Source organism: Ambystoma mexicanum, chromosome 5q (genome assembly GCF_040938575.1).
Source record: "Ambystoma mexicanum isolate Mex_15411 chromosome 5q, UKY_AmexF1_1, whole genome shotgun sequence".
NCBI lineage: Eukaryota > Metazoa > Chordata > Amphibia > Caudata > Ambystomatidae > Ambystoma > Ambystoma mexicanum.
The window spans coordinates 1,136,405,542-1,136,423,636 of record NC_090933.1 but is presented as its reverse complement, the minus strand read 5'-3'; positions in this window follow the sequence as shown (position 1 = coordinate 1,136,423,636).

Sequence of the window (18,095 nt, the reverse complement as noted above, 5' to 3'; positions counted from 1 at the left end):
TTTTAGGAATTGATGTAGGAGGCACCTGGTGGCTGGGACTAGACGATGGAAGTTTGGAGATGGTGCGAGGATTCTTAGTAAGACCATTAGTGCAAGAGAATCTAGATCCTAATCTCTTGTTTCTCAGGTGTAGTGCACAAGGTTGGTTGGGAGTTGGTTTTTTTAGCGACGTGTTCCAACCATAATGCAGGGGCATTAAGATACCGGTTGGTAGATATGTTGTTGTCACATAGCAAGGGCTGTCCCAAGTTGTGTCTATATGGGTGTAGTATCAGATGAGGTAGTTGGTTCAATGATGCACTGTGAATTGGGTCTAACAACATGGCATAGGAGGTGTTAGATGAGCGTGGGCTAGCGAACTGTGGTTGGGCCGTGAGGCTAAATGCCCAAACTGTGATGATTAGAAATAGGAATAACATTTGGCAGGGATGCAGTAGGTTACCCAAAAGCATGTTAAACAATTGACAAGGTGCATTTATGTGGAAGCAGCTAAAACACTATTAGAGCAGTCAGTTACTTTGCCGTATGAATGACTAAATAGTAGTTAGGCACATTGAAGGTAGGACATCTAGGATTGCTGTTGGTAAGGAGTGTACAATTAGGCACGTTTATGGAGAGGTAGCTGAACTAACCAAGGTGCAGTTAAGTATGCCGCTGGGCAAAATGGGCAAATTCATGTAATAACATCAAAAATTACTATAGGTGCAAACAGGTAACAACGACCAAAAAACAATATGCACAACCAGATAATAGCAACACAAATTACTTTTGGTACAATCAGGTACAAGCACCCAAAGAAACAATTAGGCACAGCCAAGTAATAGCAACTAAAATTACTGTTAGTGTACTCATACAATCTTATAAGGCAGCAGTGTACAATTGGGTACATTTAAGAATAGGCAGCTGAGCTAACAAGAGGTGCAATCAAGTATGCAGCTAGGCAAGTTGGGCGCATTCATTTAATAGCATTAATAATTACTCTAGATGCAGATAGGTAACAGCGACCAGAGAACAGTTATGCATAGCCAGGTATGGCAACTAAAATTGCTATTGGAGCACTCAGATGCAGCCGACCAGAAGCAGTTAGGCACATTCAATTAAGGGCCACTGAGATCACTAGTTCAGCCGTCACAACAACTGTGGTGTGCGGGTCAGGGATGTCACCAAACTGGGCTGTAAAGGCACATAAGTGTCAATAACCAAAACTATACATACATTAGAGCAGATGCAGATGTCGGGTAGGTGACATTACGTTAGTCATGTTGTGTACCATATTAATGTAAAGGCGCAATAAGGCATAGGTTACCGATTGGTAGATGGTGGTAACAATGTGCAGTGGCACCAAGGCTTGTACGGATAAATAGGCAGGAGAAGGTAATGTGCGTAGCAAAGCAGAGCAGAGTGGCCGAGGCAGTAGTTCAGTTACAGAGTGCTGGGGTATCCAAGGAGTCCAAGGAGTCAGAGGATGCAGTGGATACACTGAGTTAGACGCTCAGAGCTCTCAAACTCACAAGGGAGGGGGCACTCGTATGTGGGAGATGGATTAGAAGCATGGAGGCGACAGAGAGATGGAGTAGTGCAAAATGCTAATTTGGCTGCTTCTACGTGGAAGCAACATCTACGTGACATCAGTACAGGAATATCATGAACACTGAAAAGAGACATGGGCAAGAACACGACATAAACCTTAGGCTGCTTACAAACGCTATGCTGATAAACATTGTAGGGCAGCTCCAGAGTACTAACCGGCAATAAAGGTATGGCTAGCAACTAGGAATGTATGTCTAAAAGGGGAAAATAAGGTTCTTCTCAAATATCTTGTTCCCAACAATGTCCTGGCAAGAGCAGAAAAAGCAGCTAGCCAGTTAGACTTACCAAAGACATTTAAAGTGTAGCCAGTAATCCACGTCTTACTCCTTAAACCCATACAACTCAACACATACCCTTCACGAGTACCCACTGATGCAATCCCGATAGACGGTGACAGAGCATGAAGTTCATATTGTTTTGGACTCCAAAAAAGTCAGAGAGAGATTATATGCTCTCATAGATTGGAAAGTGTACAGGCCAGTTTCTATTGGACCTGGGTCCTCAATTACTGTGCGACAACCTATCCGCGTTCTTCTTGGAAAAGATTAAGAAGATTAGAACTAGTATTCGAAATGGCATTATTAAGGCCACATCGGCCAGTATTGAATCAGCACCTTTGATGCCTCTGGTCCATGCCACTTTTGATTCTTTTTAGCCTGTTGACGGTTCTGAAATTGTCCGAATCGTTAACCTTCTCAAATCCGCATCCCCTCTCAATGACATTACTTTACATTTGCTTCAGTCTGTCATTACGAGCATTGGTGACATGGTAGTAGAGATAGTAGAGGTAGTCAATTCCTCGTTCACTTTTGGCCAGATCCTGGCCTTCTTGAAAAAACTCTAGTGATTCCCTTGTTGAAAAAGCCACCAATGGACACAGGAGTCTTTGCCAATTATCAGCCGATTTCCCTGCTTCTTTTCCCTATGAAAGTTTTGGAAGCAGCTATTACCCCCCAACTTCAATCCTTTTCAGAGGGTCACAATATTTTGGATCCTTGTCAGAAGGGTTTCTGCCCTTTAATGGGGACCGAGTCTGTTTTGGTGTCAGGCCTTGATGACTTAATGATGGTCAAAGATCAGGGCGGTATGGCAGGCCTCATTTTATTGGACCTGTCTGTCACGTTTGATACTATTGATCATGTTCTTCTTCTATCTAGACTACAGAAGGATGACATCTCTGGCCAGGTTCTGGAGTGGTTGCAGGCTTTCTTGACTCATCGGTCACAACTGGTATCTCTTGCTTCGTTCAGGTCCTCAACAAGAATGGTGAGTTGTGGGGTTCCGCCGGGTTCTGCCCTCTCTCCTTAGCTTTGTAATATATATATATCCAGCCTTTGGCAGCTCTCATTAATTAATTTGGGTTAAAATTGTACTCCTACTTGGATGATACCCAGATCCTGTTTAGGCTGGATCTGGCCCAGGCAGGTACTGAGGTCCAGTTTAGGCCCTGCCTCGCAGCGATTGGGGCATGGATAGGAGCTAATTGGCTCACACGTAATGGCGAGAAGACCGAGGTCCTCATTATTGGCCCAGTGAGTGCGTCGGAGAGCTGGACTGCAGACTTCTGGCCGTTAACACTTGGGCCTCTCCCTGTTCCGTTCCAGGTGGTAAAAACATCAGGATGATAATATCAGCCTCGCTGAAAATGGACACTCAGATTAATACAGTGTGTGGATTGCGTTTTCATAAGTTAAAGCAACTTGCGAAGATACTTCTGTTTATTCCTAAGGATCTCCACACACAGGTAGTTTCAGCATATCTTAATAGTAGCTTAGACTGCTGACTGCTGCAATGCAACCTTTTTATCTCAACCAGCGTACTTATTGCATCGGCTGCAGGTTATGCAAAATGCAGCAGTTCGTTTGGTGAAAGGTATCCCTTTTGGACAACAAGTATCCAATGCTCGTCGGGAACTTCATCGGCTGCCTGTGCATGCTCATACAGATTTTACGGTCCTGTGTATTATTCATCGGGCTCTGAATAAACGGGACTGCTTAGCCTTGCAGGAAAAAATGCAACTGTGCTTTCCAGGCCGTGCACTTCACTCAACAGGGACAGGACTTTTGAAAATACCAGTCTATCATTGGGAAAGGATAGGTGGTAGGGCCTTTTCCATCTCACGCCCTAAATTGTGGAACACACTTCCAGTAGAGATCCGCTGTCTGCAGGATTTTTATTTCTTTAATTGGAGCCCGAAGACGCATTAATTTGCCTCAACTGTGTGTCTCTCTTCCCATGCTTCTAGATAGAGCCATGATGCCTTTAGTAAAAAAGCGCTCTACAGATGTGGTGATTGATTGATGGAAGAGGACCTGTCCTGGACCTGCTTATTTGACCTCAACTTGTAGGACGCCTGTCGTCAGCTGCAAATGATAATCGTCGCTGGAACTCGCCTTCCTCCATCCTGCAAAGTGTTCTGCAGAGGGCTGCATCACAAAAGTCTGCATTTCTTCATTGACTGGGCTTGCATTTTGCAGTTGTATAAAAATGTATTTTTATAACTGAATGTCTAGGTTTAATTATTGTTTCAGTCTGTGTGGTCTCATTGAGGGTTCTGACTACTCTCACACATCCTGAGACTAAGGTCCTCATTAAGAGTTTGATGGTATTACTGGCGGGATGCTGACAAACTTCCCTTAACCTCACCGCTGCCTGATATCCCGGTATTACCGGAATATTACGGGCGGTGGAGAGCCGGTAAGTTCACATGGAGTCACATAGGACTCTGTGGGATGGGATTGCCTGAATCCCAGGCACCGGTAACACAGGCATTTCTTTGCCTGTAGGGACCTGATCTACCAGCAGGTAAGGCCTGCCGGGAGATCCGTGGCCCCCACCGGCAAACTTGTGTTTTGCTGGTCCGGAAGAAATGCTGGTGCCAGAATTATCAGCATTTTTTCTGGACTGACAAAACCGTAATGAGGGCCCAAGCCTTGACTGCTCTCCATTGCTACCTTGATTGGGTTTTGGCTAAACTCTCAGAGTCTCCCTGTTCACCTGTCCTTTCCACCTGTAGAATGCCAGCAAGAGCAGGTCCTGCTACTACCATCCCTGGCCTGCTTTCAGGTGAGTGCTCTCCTTGACCCTCAGCGGTAGTCCCTCTCTCTCTCTCTTCCGTCATTTCTCTTCACTTTTTCAACATCTTTTCCACCCTTTTTCACATGTGTTTAACCTTTTTCGTCTTCATTTCCCCTCTTTTCCACTTGCTTCCCCATTCTGCTGCTGCTCCCTGCCAGACCCTACACTGCAGTGCTCCCCCTCCACCCACCTCCCCCACCCGTGATTGACAAAGCAGTGTTGCTGGCCCAGCTACCTGGTCTGCAGGGCCCACGGTGGTCTTTCCACCTGTACCAGGGCCGTGAGAGCGGGCCCTGCTACTACCATCCCCGGGCCTGCTTTCAGGTGAGTGCTCTCCCCAACTCTCTATGGTAATCCCTCTCTCTCTCTCTCCCTTTCATCTTTCATCCTTTCTCTTTTTCTTCCACCTTTCTCATCTTCTTTTTCCCCTGCTTTTCACCTGGTTCATCTTCTTTTCCACTCGCTTCCCCCGACCTGTTGCTACTCCCTCCCAGACTTTACCCTGTCATGCTACTGCCCTCCATCTGCCTCCCCGCCTAGAATTGGCCTGGCAGTGTTGCTGACCCAGCTACCTTGTCTGCAGGGCCAAGGATGCTCTTTTCACCTGTAGCAGGCCCAGGAGACTGGGTCCTGCTACTGCCATCCCTGGTCCTGCTTTCATGCGAGTACTCGCCCTGACCCTCCATGGTAGGCCCTCTCTCCCTCTTCTGTCCTATCTCTTTTTCTTCTACCTTTTTCATCATCTTTTCCTCCCTTTTCCACTTGCTTTTCACTTTTTCATCTTTTTCTCCCCCCTTTCCACTCGTTACCCCCGACTCGCTGCTGCTCCCTCCTGGAATTTTCCCTGTAGTGCTCCCGCCCTCACCCGTCTCCCCTGCCCGTGATTTGCCCGGCAGTGTTCCTGGCTGCTCATTTCACAGAGCGACCCAGGGTAGCCATTGGTTAAGGGTCAGAGTCAAAGGGCAGCTTCATACTGAGCAGCTCCACCCCGTATTTGCCCATGTTCGCCAGGAACGCCTGAAGCAGACAACCTACAACGACTGATAATGATAAGTGTGGTGTGGGTGTGGAATGCAGCCATTACTGCACTCTAGTAAAACCCCACCTCTCTTATTACCTAATTATCCAATACCTACTTGTTTCTAGCATAACTGTGTAACTGGTATTTCATTATACTGTCAAAGTTTGAATCTAAGTGGTTTTTCATTACGCTGTTGAATCTACATGAGTTTTTAATGTAGGTGCATTTTCCTGCTACTTCATATTTTAAATCTTGGTGCATTTTCCCACTACTGTATATTTTAAATCTAAGTACATTTTCCCACTACTGTAGTTTTGAATCTAGGTGCATTTTCCCCACTACTGTGAGTTTTGAATCTAGGTGCATTTTCCCCACTACTGTGAGTTTTGAATCTGGGTGCTTTTTCCCACTACTGTATGTTTTAAATCTAGGTGCATTTTTCCACTACTGTGAGATTTTAATCTAGGTGCGTTTTCCCACTATTGTATGTTTTAAATCTAGGTGCACGTTCCCACTACTGTATTTTTGAATCTAGGTGCATTTTCCCACTACTGAGAGTTTTGAATCTGGGTGCTTTTTCCCACTACTGTATGTTTTAAATCTAGGTGCATTTTCCCACTACTGTATGTTTTAAATCTAGGTGCATGTTCTCACTACTGTAGTTTTGAATCTAGGTGCATTTTCCTACTACTGTGAGTTTTGAATCTGGGTACTTTTTCCCACTACTGCACGTTTTAAATCTAGGCACATTTTCCCACTTCTGGAGTTTTGACTCTAGGTGCATTTTTCAACTACTGTGAATTTTGAACCTAGGTGCGTTTTCCCACTATTGTGAGTTTTGAATCTGGGTGCTTTTTCCCACTGCTGTATGTTTTAAATCTAGGTGCATTTTCCCACTACTGTGAGATGGTCCTGGTTTGTTCGGGTGACTATGATGAAACCTTTTCAACAATCATGGTGCATGAATGTGTTCATTGGGTTCCCTTGATCTTTCGTGTGGTCCATATCCTTTCCAGTCTATTAGATAAAACAGTTTTGATTTGATGATTTTCGAGTCCAGAATATCCTTGATTTCAAATTCAGGTTCTCCGTCGACTATGATCGGTTTTGGTGCTTTCAGAACTCGGGTTCCTGGTTGTACTGGTTTTAGAAGTGAGACATGAAAGACGGGATGCATTTTCATGTGTGAGGTTAAATTCAACTTCACTGCTACCGGATTGATGATAGCCTTAATGGTGTATGGACCTATGTATCTGGGGTTGAAGGTTCGGGTTCCTTTCATGGGTATGTGCTTAGATGCCAGCCAGACTTCATCTCCAACTTGATACTTTAGAGCTTCACTCCTATGGATGTCTGCTGACTTCTTGTACCTTTCCTTGGCTTCAGCTGATCTGTTGCTTGTTTGAAGGCTTGGGTGATGGTAGAGTGCAAACTTTTTACTGCTGGCATTTCCAAAGTTTGAGGTCAAGATTGGAAGTTTGTGGATGCAAACCGCAGATGGTGTAGAAGGGGGTCTGTCCGATGCTGGAGTGCAGAGAGTTGTTGTAGGCGTACTCGGTTATCCATAAAATGTCTTTCCAACCATTTTCAGACTGGTGTAACATACATCTGAGGTATTGTTCTAGAGTCTGGTTGGTACTCTCAGTCTGACCATCAGTCTGGGGATGGTGGCTGGTGGAAAGTCTTACATCGATTTGCGCTAATTCGCAACACTTTTTCCAAATGCGCGAGATAAATTGGCTGCCACGATCCAAAATTAGGATGGAAGGAAATCCATGTATTCGGACTAGCTGCACTAAAGATTCTTTAGCCAAGGTTGCGGCTGAGGGTAGGCCCTTCAGTGGAATGAAATGAGCCATTTTCGAAAATAAGTCCACCACCACCAGAATTGTGTTGAGCCCGTTACAAGGGGGAAGGTCAGTTATAAAATCAAGAGACAACATATTCCAAGGCGTAGGTGGAATATCCAGTGGTTGCAGTTGACCTGGTGATCTTTTCATCGAGGCCTTGTTTTGTGCGCAAATTCCACAGGATAATACAAATTGCTTGATGTCTTTATGCCATGTTGGCCACCAATAGTATCGCTTGATCTTGGCTTCTGTCTTAGCTATCCCAGGATGGCCTTCAACCTGTGATTCGTGGTAAGTCGAGATGACACTCTCCTGAAGTTCTTTACTGGGTAGGTAGAGACGTCCCTGAAAATATGGTAAGTGGTTTGAGACCGAATGATGAACACTTTTAGTAGACCAGTCTCTCAGAGTGTCTGTATCCATGAGATGTGTGATTTCTTTGTGGATGCCATCTAAGGTTAGAGATGTTGTCACTCTTAATATTTTTCTCTGGGAATGATGGGCACTGGGTCTGGGTTGGTGGATTCCTCGTCTACCCCAATGTGAGATAGGGCGTCAGCCTTGCCATTTCGACAACCAGGTCGGTAAGTGATCACAAAGTCAAATTCGGCAAAAAATAATGCCCATCGGAGTTGGCGGGATGATTGGGCCTTTGCCACCTTCAAATACTGTAATGGCGTAATTCATTTCAGGTGCCGTGAATTTTCGTGACCAGAAGGCCACTGGATGGAGTTGACCCGTTTCAGGATCTTTTTGTGAGAGGACTGCTCCCATTGCTGAACTGGAAGCGTCGGTCTCAACCACATACGGTAGGTCTGGACGTGGGTGTTTCAAGATCGTGGCTGAGATGAATTTTTGCTTCAAGCCCTGAAAGGCCTTCTCGGCTTCCTCTGACCATTGGAAACGTTTGTTCTTTCGTAGTAGAGAGGTAATGGGATGCACTAGCTGTGAGAAGCCTGGAATGAAGCGGCGATAGAAGTTCGCAAATCCGAGCATACTTTGAACTCCTTTAATCAAGGTTGGGGAAGGCCAGTTGAGTATGGTGTCGACCTTCCGGGAATCCATGCGTACACCATGTGGGGTTAGGACAAACCCAAGGAATTAGACCTCCGTAACATGGAAGAAGTATTTTTCCAGTTTTGCGAACAGTCTATATTGCCGAAGTTTATCCAAAACTGCACAGAGGTGTTTCACATGTTCCAGTTCAGACAATGACTATACCAGGATGTCGTCTATGTATACTACGACACACACATCAATCAATTCACGCAGGACGTCATTCATGAAGTACTGGAACGCCGCTGGGGTGCTGCAAAGACCAAAGGGCATCACCTGGTATTCGAATAATCCATATTTGGTGCAGAAGGCGGTCTTCCATTCGTTCCCTTTTTTTATTCGTACAGATGATATGCCCCTCTGAGATCGAGCTTGGTATAGATTCGGGCATCTTTAACTTGGTCCAAAAGTTCAGGAATTAGCGGCAAGGGGTAACGGTTTATAACTGTGACTTGGTTTAAGACGCGGTAATCGATGCAAGTCCTAAGGTCTCCTTCCTTTTTAGGCACGAAGAACAAAGGCGAGGCTGCAGGGGACTTGGATGGGCGGATAAAGCTGTTAGCCAGGTATTGGTCCAAATACTTTTTTTTAATGCAGATTTTCAGGCTCTGTAAGTGCGTAGATTCGGCCACATGGAATCTGAGCGCCAGGTATAAGGTCAATTTGACAATCGTATGATCTATTGGGAGGAAGGGTATTCGCTTGATCTTTCTGGAAAACGTCCTGATAGTCTTGGTATTCTGGAGGTAGCGGATTAGGCTGATTCGAGACAGTTGTGACTTTCTTAACCAAAGGTTCCTTTGTTTGGTAACAGGTACGAGCACATTCGACTGAGAAGGTCAGCCTCTTAGCACGCCAGGCGATGCAAGGATTGTGAGATTCTAACCATGGCATTCCCAGAATTATTTGAAATTGTGGAGCTTTGATTAGATCGAATACAATGTCTTCCCGATGTCCGTCTTGGCACAAAAGTGTAATTTCTGTTGTCGAGTGAGTTACTGGCCCTGACGCGATCTCAGTTCCATCGACAGTGGTGACTAAATCTGTAGTTGCCTTTTCGCACAGAGGAAGATTCATCCTTGTAGCCAAATCGTGATCCATATAATTTCCAATGGCTCCGCTATCAATATATGCTCTGACCGGATGCATTTGAGAAGACTGTTGGTGATTTATGAGGATCATTGGCAAAATGAGGTGTGAGGTCTGAGAGTCCTTCTTTTCGCTCTACAAGCGGACCTCTACGCTTGTCTGGCGAGGAAGTTTTCTGACTCCGGCTCCGTTTTCACTTTGCCGGCAACTCCGACTGCTTTCTTGGGTGGCTTTACAGGACAGTCTCGAAGAAAGTGGCCAGCAGAGCCGCAGTACAAACATAGCTGTTGTTGTCTTCTTCTGTCTCTTTCTGCTTCGGTTAATGGCCCTCGCACCCCCCAATTTGCATGGGTTCGGCCACGTCGGAAGTCTTGGATGCATTCTCCTTTGGGCGCACAAACACCTGAGTGTCCATCCTAGCTTGATATGCCTTACGGTTCTGTAGTCTATGATCAAGCTGAACCAACAGATCTATGTATTCCGCACAATCACTAGGGGGGTTGACCACTTGGGCTAAAACGTCCTTCAGCTCCCCTCTTAAGCCCCGGTGAAACAGAGTTGTTCTCTTATCATCTGGCCAATCGGTTTCTACTATCAGTCTATTAAAGGTTGCAAAGTACGACAACAGATCCTGGTTGCCTTGGCGCAGGGACAAGAGTTCATTATCCAATGCCTGATCCTGAGAGTAGCGGGCAAACAACTTCTCCATGTTCCTTTGGTACCCCTGGAAGTCTCGAAAGATGGGATCGTCCAGATTAACTAGAGGAACCGACCAGTCCGCAGCACTGCCACTGAGGTAAGACAATACAAAGGCTACCCTTGATTAGTCATTTGGAAAGGCCCCAGGCCTACATAGAAAATGAAGTCGGCACTGGTTCATAAAAACCGCATACCTTTTTGGGTCTCCTGCAAAGCGTTCTGGAGGTGACAAAGGTACAGCCCCTGGAAGGACCACTTGAACTGGATTGCTGGGTGTAGTCAGAACCGTTGACCCCAATCCAGGCAACAGTGTTTGCCTCGCCTGGGATTGAAGCAATTGTTTAGCAAGGTCATCGGTACGGTCTTTAGCCACGATCAATTCCCTCCTTAAAGCATTGGTCTCCTGCCGGGCCGAATGTACCTCAGCTCTGAGTTCCCCCAAAAGTTGGCCCAGTTGGTCAGTCTCTGAGGTTTCCATGACACCCAGGTAGAGAATTTGTAGAAGGCTTCGCGTTCTGTCACGCTCACCTAGTCTCCACGGGGGCGTAGCACATAGTCGTATGGTGTAGTTTTGATGGTATAGCGGTGTCCTCTCCCTTGTTATCTCCCCAGAAGGCGTTAGCCTGTAATGTTGAAACAAGAAGTTAGCTATGAGTGGGTTGGATTGGCCTCACTACCTGCCACCTTCTGGTGCCCGACTCCTCTCCTGCTCACCTATGAGTTTGGTGAGGTTGGTGCTCTGTCCTACTTGACCTTCAGCAGGGGCCAGGTAGGCTCAGTCTTTCTCTGGGTGCAGTTACTTCACTGTTCCAGAGTGCTGTTGCTGCTTTTTCAGAATGCTTGGATAATAGGTGAGTCTCTATCTCAATAACAGCTTGGTATAGATGCTCATATTGTCCCAAGGCTTTAAACGTGTTTGTCTTTCTTGCAGATGCAGTGTCGTGCGTCGTCCGGGAGAAGATTCGGCCCTCCTCGGATGCTGAGCTGGTTGCCTCCAGGTGAGTATAGGTGCGAATGAGTGGCGCCGGATGACAGAGTAAATGTTCGTTTGTATGGTTTGCGACTAACCTGCTGTTTTCTGTTCCCCTTTTGCAGGCGCGGCCCCAAGATGAAGAATGGAAGAACCGCTCCGAAGAAACCCGGAGGATGCAGAATCCCAGGTGAGTAGCGGAATCTGCGTGGGAGTCCTTTTCCAACAGGGGCAGAAATCAGAGAACCAGCCGGAGATGAGACCGATGGCCGGAACTGCAGGTAAGGGCTTGTTGCTGTAGTAACTCCTGTTCTTCTCCTTATCTTGTTTACAGGCACTGATGGATGGAAAGCACCAACGGGCGTGGCTGAAGAAGCTCGAGGGCAGAGCAGACACAGTGAGCGTTACGCTGCAGGAGTGCAGAATAACGCGAAGCGTGTTCTGCTTGCATGGTGTGGCTTATATAGCCTTGTAAGTAGTTCCAGGTAAAGAAGTCCCTTTACCACACCCTGTCTCTCAGGAAAAATAGTCCATCTGCCACACCCTGGATTAAGCGGAAGACTCAGCCTCACAGGCAGTTTATGTAGTTCCATAAGTTCCGCCCATTTCATGAGCCTGGAGCCAACAACGCCAGGACTGAGTCCATGAGACTCTGGGGCACTTCCTTGGGGGCCTGCCAAGTCCTTCTGGTTGGCGGGGACTGGGATGGGCCCAACAGCTCCAGGGGTTTTGGAGCACGCACCATGACACATGTTCCCACTACTGTAGTTTTGAATCTAGGTGCATTTTCCCACTACTGTGAGTTTTGAATATAGGTGCATTTTTCAACTACAGTGAATTTTGAATCTAGGTGTGTTTTCCCACTACTGCATGTTTTAAATCTAGCTGCATTTTCCCACTACTGAGAGTTTTGAATCTAGGTCAATTTTCCCACTACTGTGAGTTTTGAATGTGGGTTTTTTTTCCCCCTACTGTATTTTTTTAAACTAGCTGCATTTTCCCACTATTGTTAGTTTTGAATCTAGGTGCTTTTTCCCACTACTGTGAGGTTTGAATCTCGGTGCTTTTGCGCTAAGAAGATCTGAGGATAGCCGCCTCCCCACCCCATGATGTCTAGAAGAGTCTATGTGGGTAGCTGGGCTTTTTCCCACAGACTTTCGGACAACACTGTGACATCAAAGATAAGATCCATTGGTGCACTTGGTACATATAAATGCACCAGATCAGTGGACATTCTGCCACATGCATGGCTATCCATCCAATCACAGTAGAATGCAGCTACTTCAGGCTAGCTGGACACTTCACATTTTTAAACCTACTTACTCCAGACTATGCCTCAACACCCTGACATCAGTATGCAGCGAAGACCTATGACAAATTCAGGCACGCTGGACACATAGCGAGTCTCTAGCACACACGCCATCTCCTGACTCCTTTCAGCACCCATCCACATGCCTGCCCTTCGTGGGTTGCTTCTAGCACAGCCTGGCCCGCCCTGCTAAGCCTTAAAGTGGCCAAATGCACACATACATTCTCATCCTGCTGATCTCCAACACGCTGAGCTTCTGTCCACCGAGGGCGTTCCCACAACCAGCGCTTTAAGACTATAATAATGGTAAAAGGTGCTATATAAATGCCAACTACAATACAATAACTAGAGTGGCCTCCTAAAATCTGCCTACAAGGGTTGATTTTAGAAATCCATCGTAACAGTGACCAATGTGTATATACAATTGTATAGATTCAAAGAAACATTATGTGTCTGCGCTTACAGAGAATATAATGGACTCATTTAAATGACACATCATAAGCTCACAGGACAGAAAAGGTTTGACTTGGCATTGATTCATTTGAAATAAATCCAGTCAAACACTCTGAGACTAGTTGAACGTGCTTTCTCAAGACTTAATTATATCTGTCTGGTATCTGGTACTTTGATATCACGTAGTTCTCCTTAAGAAATAAGAAAAGTGGCCTCCTCCAACTCCGACGAACTTTCCTTGCGCAGTCGGACACACACACACAGGGAAATGTGGGAATAGAAAGAACGTTTACTTCCCTTGCACCAGTTTATAAGCTGCTGTGATATATGGGCCTTGCCTTACAGGGCTAGAATATTTCAAGTTCACCCCAACATTACCAGATCATCAGGTGGGGTACCGGCTTTCTTTAATTTCTTAATGACAACTAGGTGGCATCAGGGACCAGTGATGGAGGAATGGGAGCATGGCTGGGCTAGGAACCAAAAGAGGCAATGGAAATAATGTTCAAAGTGGCCCCATATTAAACATTTTCAGGAAGCCCAACTACCTTTCCTATGGGAAAATGTGGAAATAAAATAGGTTATCACACAAAAGAGGCCCAGAGTGCAGAGGCCTACCGGGAAATCTCCAGAGTTCCATATAGGCCAGTCCACCCGTGGTGATCGGGCAGTGTTTTGGGCAGCGAGGGCCAGCATAGGGACCAAAATGGGGGTTGGGTGGTCGATAGAAGTCAAGCTAAACAACATCAAGCCGTATCCGTCCACCTCTGTTGTATTTACAAATACGAGCAGGCGTGATGCTATTTCAGTGGTTTATTGAAGAAGTCTCCGGCAGGCTACCCCAGCCAGCCAGCTATCTCCGAGTCCGTCTACGTTTCGTTTTCCTCAAGTCATCACATTCTCGAACCAAGAAAACGAAACGTTCACAAACTCGGCACGTCACTATGCATTCTGAATATTACACATTGTAACATCTCCCTTCCCATAATCCCACAAAACATAAGAAGTATAACTATGTACAGCGCTGTGCAGGCAGAAAACAGGGGAAGGAGAAAGGGCAGAAAAGAGAAAAACAATATGAATGAAAGTACAATGCAGCACAGATACATGAAATGAATCCACCTGAAAAAAAATGGTTATGTAACTTATAATGGGCATATCATATTAACACGCCTCATCTCCTCTAAATACTGATAAAAGAAATAAAATTACGAAGAAAAGGATACACTCAAAAATTTCCAATGTATCAAAGAATTAATGGTGCATGTCCATAGATGTCCAGGGTATGTGAATTAGTGGTTTAATAATAAATGAAATCTTCTCTGTAGTTGGGTGTAACCCATCTAGGTCTTGAAGATTTCCCAACATTCCTGCATGGAATTCTATGACTCTCTCCATCAATTGACTCCTTCACTAATCCCCTTTCCATTTCTCTCTCATCCACAGTTTGTTTGAATTCATCAGGAGTATTGTTAATGTTCTCCAACTCATTTTTCCTTGCTAAAGTAATGTCATCACAAGACCACTTATCTCCATTTTCCAATATCAATAGCCAGCTTAGACCATACAGTATCAGGTACGCTTACTGGTTGGAGTGGCGTGGCTCTTGTGAGTTTACTTTTATCACTCGCTGCACAAGCAGAACATTCTTTGACTAGTGACTCCAAATCACCCCACATATTGGGCCACCAGTATGTCCCTCTGACTCTTCTCTTCGTCAAATTTCTGCCAATATGTCCCTCATGGGCAATGTCCATAATCTTTTTCCTCAATGTCACTGGTGGCACAATGCGATCGCCACGATAGACACACAAGTCATCACATGACAACTCATTTTTGATCTTTTCCCAAATTCTGATTTCATCCTGAACATTCTTCCAACCATCCACAACAGCTTTCCTCAACATCTCTTGTTCCAGGTCTAATTTCGTGGCTGCCACCCATTCTTCTTTTCCAAAACTGGGATGAAGCTGTGCAATAATGGAATCCATATCTTGATCTTCCATCATCCTCTCATCACTTGATGGTTCAATGTTTTCATCAACACACGGTAGACGGGAAAAACAGTCGGCAACTTTATTAGCTCTGCCTGGAGTATATTTTATGACCACATTATACTGCATAATAATTAATGTCCATCTTCTAATGTGAGGCGATGTTAAGTGAGAATTTTTGGGGTTCAACACATGAACAAGAGGTTTGTGGTCTGTCTTCAATTTGATTGGGACTCCCCAAATCAGTCCTTTGAAGTGTTCTAAAATCCATTTAACAGCTAGTGCCTCCTTCTCAATGGTAGAGTAGTTTCTCTCTGCTCCCTTTAAAGTCCTTGAGGCAAAAGCGATTGGAACCCGTAAACCATCATGGATCTGTTCTAGAACACCATCTAAGCCGACATTACTTGCATCTACCGGCAACAAAGTCTTAGCACCACAATTGAACATTTTAAGTGTGGGTGCTTTATTAATTAGATTTTTGATTCTGTCCAATTCTTCTTTACATTCTACCGACCATTCAAATTTCGTGCCTTTGGTCATCAAATTTCTCATATGAATGGTTTTGTCTGCATAATGGTCAACAAACTTGGAGTAACATTCTGTGAGACCTAACAGGCTCCTGAGTTGGTCTTTATTTGCAGGATCGGGGATTTTTAGAATGGTATTTATCAGAGCCTCTTTGGGTTTTATACCTTCCTCACTGATACAGTGGCCCAAGTATGTAACTTCTTTTTTCTTTATCTTGCATTTCTCTATCTTGAGAGTTAGACCCTTCTGTTGTATTACTTGTAGAACACCTAATAGTTTAGCATCATGGTCTTCTTCATTCATAGCAGATACTAGGATGTCATCTTGAAAATAATATACCCCTTTCAGGCCAGAGAAAAGATGTTGCATGAGTCTCTGAAATACGGCAGCCGCCGATGCCAACCCAAATGGCATCCTCTTATACCGAAAGGCCCCCAGTGGTGTTATAAAAGATGTAAGGTGTCTAGACTCTTCCTCTAATACAACCTGATGATAGGCAGACGATAGATCTAGCGTGGAGAAAAATGTTGCCGGTTCCATAGTTGTTAGCATTTCCCCAATGTTGGGCAACGGATGGCGGTCAATCCATATGTTATTGTTGAGGTCTCTTAAATCTACACACATTCTGATTGCCCCTTCAGGTTTTCTCACAATCACAATGGGAGAAAGCCACTCAGAACTCTCGACTGGCTCAATAATGTCTTGAGAACATAACTTTTCTAACTCTTTCTGAAGGGCCTCTCTTGTACCAATCGGAATGTTCCTCACTCTGTGCACTATTGGTTTTGCCCCTCTTTTCAATATTATGCGATGCTTGAAACCCTTCAGAGCTCCTATATTGTCATTGAAGACTTTGGGAAAACTTTTTGCTATGTTTTCAGCAGAATCACAAGTGTTACTCTTTACGCTCATTATCGGCACATCCTCACCAGGATGTATTCTGATCTTTAGTGATGCCTGCTCCCACCAACCAACTATTGAGAAGCCATCTTTCGCTACGTATAGTTTACAAAAGGTTTTCCTTCCTTTGAAGTTCAATTGTAATAGCATCCCATCCTCGTCGCCATTTGTTGTATTTACAAATACGAGCAGGCGTGATGCTATTTCAGTGGTTTATTGAAGAAGTCTCCGGCAGGCAACCCCAGCCAGCCAGCTATCTCCGAGTCCGTCTACGTTTCGTTTTCCTCAAGTCATCATATTCTCGAACCAAGAAAATGAAACGTTCATAAACTCGGCATGTCACTATGCATTCTGAATATTACACATTGTAACAACCTCCTCACGCCCCATCTCCCTTCTTTCAGACTGCTCTGCCAATAATATTGTCTTATAGTTAGCCTTAAGCGACACCTTTATAGCCAACACTAAAAGGACCTGTTTTAGTTAAACACTACACAACTCCCTGCCCTCTCCCCATTCCATCCGCCTGCTGTGCCATAATCGCAATCCCCATAAGGCGTCCAGTGTTGACACTATCACTAATGCTGAAAGTGTTCACTCCGCTGTAAATTGGGGACGCAACTGTTAACATTATGTAGAGTGTGCATTTTCACGGCGGGTGGTTGGTGGAACAACAAAAAGCTTGTTTCCTCCAGCCTATTACGCACCGCCTACCATGGGGCCACTCATCTTCCTAACACTCATAATTGAAAGCTAGTGGTGGGCAGTGATTACAGCACACATAAGGACGGGGGTTCAATTACAAGGAGATGCCAATCTTCAGAGGAATTGGGAGACCGGGGAATTGGGAAGATTTTAAAAGAGGGCTGCTGGCACGGGAGACACCGAGAGTACACAGATTGAGAAAAGACGTGGATTTCAATGAGCGGCCATCTTGGCGCGCATGTACACATGATTGGTACCGGAGAGATGCTGACATTTAGAAGGACCCTGGTCCTTGGAATGCGGAACCCCACTGCTCTACCATATCTCCTCTGCTGCTCTGCACTGCTTATGAACGCAGAGTCTCGGTGTGTGCTGCTAGGCTGGACCAAGGAGGGGTTTGCAGGTTCCAGGGACCTTCTGATTGGAGGCGTGTTCCCCATTCACTACAAGAAAGTGTCTTCAGGCCTCACTTTCACGGATCACCCGCCTTGAGTCACCTGTGACATGTAAGGAGCTTGCCAAGTAACATTTCATGGATGCGCTATGCATATATGAACTACATAGCTAATACAATGATGGTGTTATGAGGGAAATGATTAGGCGTAATTAATAAATGAATACATCATTCATAACGCATTTAATACGGGACCGGGATTCGAACCTGTGACTTTGGAAGCTGTGGTGCTCTGCATTGTCTTGCTTTCAAGACAAAGGTTGTTCCTGAGCTATCCTCCCGGAATGCCTCTCAGAGAGTAATGGCTACAGTCGCCTGGGACGCATGGGTCAGGCATGTCATGGCAGTAGCCGGGCAGGTGCCATCGCGCAGAGAAAAGGGGCAGCATGAGCAATGAAG